Source organism: Myxocyprinus asiaticus, chromosome 26 (genome assembly GCF_019703515.2).
Source record: "Myxocyprinus asiaticus isolate MX2 ecotype Aquarium Trade chromosome 26, UBuf_Myxa_2, whole genome shotgun sequence".
NCBI lineage: Eukaryota > Metazoa > Chordata > Actinopteri > Cypriniformes > Catostomidae > Myxocyprinus > Myxocyprinus asiaticus.
In genome coordinates this window covers 616,198-624,044 of record NC_059369.1, presented here as the reverse complement: position 1 = coordinate 624,044, position 7,847 = coordinate 616,198, and positions in this window count along the sequence as shown.

Below are 7,847 nucleotides of genomic sequence, written 5' to 3'. Positions count from 1 at the left end.
CCCACTGAACTGCATTTCTTTACTGTGTCATCTCTGACATCAAAATAACAAATGTTCGGTGTACTATCACCTTAACTGTCCCTCCCCTTTTTAGCATTTACCAGAAAATTACATTTTCAACTTTAAAATGGTTGTTACTCTTGAATGAGACGTAATTTTGGTCTCTTTTTAAAGAAGACACTTGGGAGATTATTGTGCAAGTGAAATCAGTTAAGTTAATTTAAAAAAGTAACAGAAGTTTAAGTGTATTGAAATGAAAATGCAATGCACTAAAAATGTATTTAATTTATTAAAAAATATATAAAAAATATATGCTGTGGCCCAAAAAATATAGAAAATTAAAGCCATATATCAAACCAAGTTGTGTCCCAAATTTCAAGTAAATAAGTTATAAATGCCAAATTTCTTAGAATTATTGTAGATGCAGTACCAAATGAGGCCACAAGATGACAAAGCTCTATTGTTCAGAGAGTGACATACTCAGATCTAGTATGTCATTCTGAAAAGCCTCTAGACGCAGTACCAAAAGTGGCCACAGGATGAAATCAGGACTCCATTGGTGCAAGAGTAAATAAAAGTAATTTCAGAGTTTTTCTGAAAAACTAATTTCAGAAACACTACTCAAACCACATATGAGGACACAATATTTTATTGCAAAACATTATAAAAAATAAATTACAGACTATAAAAGTGGCAATCATCAGGGTCCAAGCACATGTGAAGAAATAACCAAAATAATCAGAATTGACAGAAATGATCCAGTGGATGCCAAATTACACACATTGACTATATAAAAGCTGCTGAAAGCTGATTGGTCGATGGTGGCAATGTTTTTCAAAAAATGTGACTGTCCTCATAGACCTTGATGACACCTTGGCCAAATAAACTGCATGCACAATTTCAAGTCGATCGGACTAACGGTTCTATAGTTAGAGCCACTTTTAGCTTTTTAATTATTATAGCGCCACCAAGAGGCAAAGGTGTGCAACATTTTTTGTGTGTCCTCAGAATGAGCCCATACATATGTGTACCAAATTTGATGAAAATATCTCAATTTGTTCAAAATGTATAATCATTTTAGTAAAATGGACACAGCCACTACAAACGTTTTGGCGTACCGTTTGACGATAAATCAGAATTTCACAATTCCTTTGATACTTTTTCATATTGGGACTCTGCTGAATCATTCTGCACTGGTTTGGTTCCGATTGGGCAAATGGCCTAGGACGAGTTCGTTTAGAATTTTTTTCAAACAATCCAAAATAACGGGAAAACGAAGGGGCGGGGAAAAATTCTGGCAGGGGGTAAAACTCTTCGGCATGACGCAAGAAATCAGAAGAAAAAATAATTTTGTTTCTAGCCCTTACGGTTCAAGATTTATGGCCCAAAATGTGATTTTTTGTTTGTTTTCTTCGCAATTGCGCCACCAAGTGTCTGACGGATGTGTGTCTGTATGCCTGAGTAGTGGGGATTTGGAACCATCCTGCCAAGTTTGGGATCTCTACGACTTACGGTCTCTGACACCCAGACACATTTAGGGCAGGAAAAAATATAAGAAGAAAAATAATTAATCTGAACAAATACAACAGGTTTCCTGCACCTTTGGTGCTTGGACCCCTAATAAGAAGAAATAATAAGAAAATTGGAACAAATACAATAGGGTTCCTGCACCTTCGGTGTCTGGACCCCTAATAAACAGAAAATCAGTACGAATACAATAGGGTTCCTGCACCTTCGGTGCTTGGACCCCTAATAAACAGAAAATCAGTACGAATACAATAGGGTTCCTGCACCTTCGGTGATTGGACCACTAATAACAAGAAAATCGGAACAAATTCAATAGGGTTCCTGCACCTTCGGTGCTTGGACCCCTAAAAATAATAAGAAAATCGCAACAATTCCTGCACCTTCAGTGCTTGGACCCCTAATTATTATAATTTCATTTAGAATACATGGTAGTGTAAGTTTTGTTAGCAGTGGAAGCCAGTAATTATTCACATTTCTAACAAACATATATTTTTCTGCCAGAAATTATATAATAGTTTTACACCACTAAATAAAATAATAAATGATCCAAAGAGCCCATTCATTCACACTGATCGGCGCATGTGCATTTAGCCTGAAGCCGTCTTTTCACTGTCTCCGACATTCGCATATGACTGTCGTTTTTCTCCCTCTAGTGGCAGTCGTGATGAATTGTCATTTTGCTCGCAATGGATTTTGTTCATTGAAGGAGAAGCTACCAATGGTTTACCTCAGAATGATATTATTGTGTGATTTTGATAAGCAGATTAATAAATTCAATCAAATTCAGGAATAATATTCAATCAGTATTTATTATTAGGGCCCAAGCGCTGAAAGTGCGGAGCCCTATTGTTCTTCTAAGGATTATTAGGACCCAAGCAGGCCCAAGCACTGAAAGTGTGGAGCCCTATTGTTCTTCTAAGGATTATTAGGGCCCAAGCACTGAAAGTGCAGAGACCCTATTGTTCTTCTAAGGATTATTTTTATTATCCTTATTTTTATTATCATTATTTTCAAGGTTTTCAGTACTTTTGGGGTACATAACATGCATGAAAACTCTTGAAAGTTTGCACACACATTAGAGTCGCTGGCCATTAGGGTGTGGCAAAGTTACAGGAGGGGGGGTGCAGGGGGCTCTGCGGCACCACTTAGAACATGGGCATGTTCGGGGGGCTATGTAGCATATCCCTTTTGAGCTACAGTCACCAAACTTTGTACACATATAGATCTCACGAAGCAGGACAACTTCCGCGCTGACAGTCATAAGATCTGCCCAAAAGGAAGTTGGCCATTTTGGATTGTTTGAAAAATGCATGCTCAGGAATTTGATATACTCCTCCCAGGGATTTTATGTTACAGGTACCAAATGTGGGTGACATAATGCCAAGACATTGACGATGTTAAATTGCGAAGGGGTTTTGATATATCGAACGGTGTTGCCATGGCGAAGCGATAAAATAGCCTAAAAAAAATTTAATAAGGAAATGTCTCATATATTCTGCATGCATGGCATGATTTTACATAAAAATTTAGCCAAATGTTTGTCCTTGCAGGCTGATCACTTTGATGTGGCTATTGTGGGTCACGGCCATAGTGCCACCAACTGGCGGAAGGAAGTGTCACTTTTAACAGACTTTGACATATCCCTAATATTTTAACCTGAATTGCTGAATTGTGAATAATGTCAAGACAGTGCAGATTTAAAATTCTGAAGGGATTCTTGATATCTTAAATACTGTTGCCATGGCAATGCATTAAATCTCATCATTCATTTTTGTACATATTCACATGTTTTGAGGTATTTGGCAAGCTTGGTTTTTAAAGTTTATTGTTAATAAACATATGTCTTAATTAAATATCCAAGCTCCATTGTTGAATGATTCCCAAAATAATACTTTGAGAAGATTTTTTGTGTCCTGTCTAGAAGGGATCCCACTTTCGTCCATTATGTATATGAAGTATGTGTAACTACGTTCTTCAGTTAAATATATTTTTCATTTCATGTGTTAAACATCTCCAGTTCTTGAGTTGGGAGTTTCTGTTTCATCTGATCTGTGTATGTTTTGATTGCCGATCCGGAGCTGGAATGTAGTGTCAGCAGTTTTTTCTGCAGCTCACGCTCTTTTCCAGGAAATAGAAAAGCAAAATATGTCCCTCAATGTGATTGCCTTCTCGGCTGTATTGTTTGTGTGTGTGTAGAGCATGTGTTTTTTCTTTATCTCTCTCTCTCTCTCTTAATCGCTCTCAGGTGGGGGGTAACCAGGTGAGCTGATTGTTAATGTGTAGCACCAGCACACATTGTGTTTCCCTCCTATATAAACCGAGTGTTTCATGGCTGGGTTGTGCGATGGGTGTTCGTGAGCTGTGCCATCTTGATCACCAATGTTCTTGTGCAAATTCCCGCTGCTGAAGCAGACAGTTTGTGGTTGTCACTGTCTGAACTTCGGAGGTCGCTGGGTTTATTTATTTTTTTTTCAAATATAGAACAGTCAATAAATGTGTCTGTGTTTCCGCTACTCTCGTCTCCCGCATCTTTTATTGCATTTTATTTTTAAAGTGTAACACCCATCCACTGACATACAAAGAAATGAATTTGTCTGCCACTGTATGTAACAAGACAGCTTTTAGGACCTTTCTACCGATGAAGACAATAGAAACTTTGTGGAACCATTAGATCTCCCTAAACTGATGACTGAGCAAAACAATTCTCGATTCTGAGAAACCTTGGAGGAGCTTGACAAGGTAATTAAGGCCTTACCTGGAGGCAAGGCTCTGGGGCCAGATGGTTTTGCCGCTGAATTTAAGATCTTATGCTACAGAACTGGCTTCACTTTTGTTAGAAGTTTATAAGGAATCATTAAAGAATGGAAAGCTTCCGCCAACCATGACACAAGCCCGGATCAGTCTGATTCTTAAAAAAGGACAAAGATCCAAGTGAGTGTAAGAGTTACTGTCCAATTTCCCTGATCCAGCTAGACGTTAAATTGTCAAAAATTTTGGCTAATCGATTAAGTTATGACATCTCTTATACATATAGATCAGGTGGGGTTTATTCAGGTCCGCAGCTCTTCTGATAACATTAGACATTTCATCAGTATCATGTGGTCAGTGGCGAATGATCAGACTCCGGTCGCTGCCATCTCACTTGACGCCGAAAAGGCATTTGATATGGTCGAATGGGATTATCTTTTTAAGGTTTTGGAAATATACGGGTTCGGAAATACTTTTATTGAATAGATTAAGTTACTTTATAGACACCCGGTAGCGGCGGTACAAAAAAATTTATTAATTTCATATTATTTTACTCTGTAGGGGCACCTAGCAGGGTTGCCCTCTTTCCCCATTATTGTTCTGTATTGCCCTGGAACCATTAGCAGCAGCGATAAGAAAGGAGGATGATTTTCCAGGGGTGTTGGCAGGAGGTGTGGCGCATAAGCTTCTGCTTTACGCAGATGATATTTTATTATTCGTCTCTGACCCAATTAGATCTATGCCTTGTCTCCACAGGATTATTAATTCCTTCTCTAAATTCTCAGGATACAGAGTCAATTGGTCTAAATCCGAAGCTTTGGCTCTGACAGCGTACTGCCCAGTAATGGCTTTTCAACCGGGCGCCTTTCAGTGGCCCAAACAGGGCATTAAGTATTTGGGCATTTTATTCACAGCAAATTTGTGTGATTTATTTAGTTAATTTTGACCCTTTAATAAAAAGATTTTCGAGTGATGTGAGTAGGTGAACTTCATTACATTTATCTATGATTGGGAAGGTTAATGTTATTAAAATGAATTGTATTCCAAAATTCAACTACCTGCTACAGCCTCTCCCTGTAGATGTCCCCCTCTCTTATTTCAAGCAATTTGATAGCATAGCGAAGAACTTTATTTGGAATGGTAAACATCCCAGATTACATTTCAACAAGTTACACAGGTCGATTGACAAATATGGGCTAGGCCTACCAAAGATTTTGTTTTATTGTTATGCATTCGGTCTCAGACATTTGGCTCACTGGTCGCTTCAACTGAGAGAGCCCGTCCCTGGTTTTGAATTCGCCTATTTTGCCATTGCAAAGCCTTTCTATTAAACTAACCAGAGAAGTTAAGACACACCCCGTTATCTCGCATTTGGACGCGGTTTGGACAAAAGTGTCCAGAGTGTTTAATTCGGACATTTATTTAAATGTAGCCTCGAGCATACGGCTGAACCCAAAACTGTGGAAAATTAAAAGTCCCCTTTCTGTTGGTCAGAGTGGATTGTGAGGGGGGTTACTACACTCATTGACCTATATGAGAGTGGAGTGCTGAGATCGTTTGAAAATTTGGTTCAACATTTTATGATTCCTAGATCTCAGTTCATTAGGTCTGACAGCTGCACCACCTGTTCTGTACTATTTTTGGTAGTAGTATACACCACCAGATACTATGGAAGTGGTGATTACTGCTTTTGGAAAAGGTCATGAGGCATCGGTGTATTACTCCCTGTTAATTCAGAGTTTGGGGGACAGAGCTTCGAAAGACTTAAATTTGGTATTGGAGGAGGGAGTGTAGGCTAGGATTCTAAAAAATGTCAAGTCAACATCTAGAGATGCAAGGTTCCATCTGATGCAATTTAAGATTTTGCTTCAATTCTATTGGACCCCCACTAGATTGTATAGTTTGGGTCTTAAAGACTCACCCACCTGCTGGCGGTGCCAATCTGAAGACGGGGACATGTACGGGGGGAGGGGTTTATTGTGAATAATTGATTCCGTATTTGATTCTGTTGTGTTTTATGATTGGAATCAATAAAAAAAGTTGTTAACAAAAAAAAAGATATTTAATATATTATTTTGTTACATATTTATTGTTAAATATTTACAGTCATTCATTGAAACCGGTACTGTCTCTAACAAAAAAATAAAAAAAAAAATAAACGGCATTTCTGTAAACAGTGCTTTTAAATGAGCGCATGTTAACTAGAGGACTCGAACGGCTTTATCTCATCTGTGCAATGCATGATTAGAATTAAATATTTTTTTGTAGTTGTTTTTGATCAACAACTGACTGTAAAGAACAGAAAGGGCATTAAAAAGAGACAGTATTCAATGACAAATTGGTTAAGTAGGTCTTGTCTTGGACACATTACTTTGGACACAACTTTTAATACGCTATGAAAGGATCTCTCTGCTGAATGCTCCACCACTAAATTACACAATTACTGGTGAGTGAAATCTAAACATTTACCAGCCAGTTGCCAAATATATTCACTTTAGTCGCATAGCGCAAAATTTGGTTGCAAATGCGAGTGACTTCCTCTCATTGTAGTGGAGGGTTGCACATTGAGTGAAAGACTGACCGAAAGAAATTATTGATTTAATTTGTACATCAGTGTGGTTTCGTTTACATATTCTCAACTAATGTACATGTAGAACTGCACAATATGTAGGAAAAATGTGATATTCAGTAAGTTGTTGGATAATGCAATATTTGATACACAAAACTATATTCCTATGATGACGTCATCGCTGTGTGTGGAATATCGGAATCCCCACCACTCAAATAAACTGAAGTTTATTCTAATAATTTTTTTTTTTTAAAACGTCTATCCCAGTGATCATAAACATAGTTGCCTTTTGTTCCAAATAACATATAGACTCACTGCATATAATATATAGTTTTACCATTAGATATGTATCATATTAAAATTCATATTAAAATATTTGTATTTTTTCTGTAAAAAGCATATGAATATGAAGTTAATTTCACCATATTGTGGGATATTCTAAAATAGTTTGTGTTGTGAAATATTTTATTTTTTACACTGTAATTCATGTTCATATTTAATTCATAATTAGTTCATTCAATGGGGACTGCTATTCTGAAAAATGTAATCCAGAAGCACTTGCCCTAGATATTCACATTGGTTTAGTGTACCTGCTCTCAGTCTGCACAAAATTTGAGACTGAGAGGAATGATTCACGGAACAACATTGAAAACTATCCTTTGATATATCCACAGCGGCCAATAAACAAGCCAAGTTTTAGATTGTATTCCGCCATCTGGTCTCATTAATATCTGCAAAGAACCGCGCCGGTTACAGCTATATATGCACAAATGTGACACGCCCCATCAGTTGAGTCAGAAGTAGTTTTTGAAGAAACAAGATTTTAGTCTCGGCTTTCAAATTATGTCACTTTTATCATGAAATTCAAACTATAAATATTGTATTCATGCTCTTTAATGGTGCATGTGACAGATTGCGGTAGATGCCCATTTAAACGGATCGGGCACAACGCTCTCTCTCTCACTTATAGCATGAAAAAAAAACATGAATGAACATCAGAGGG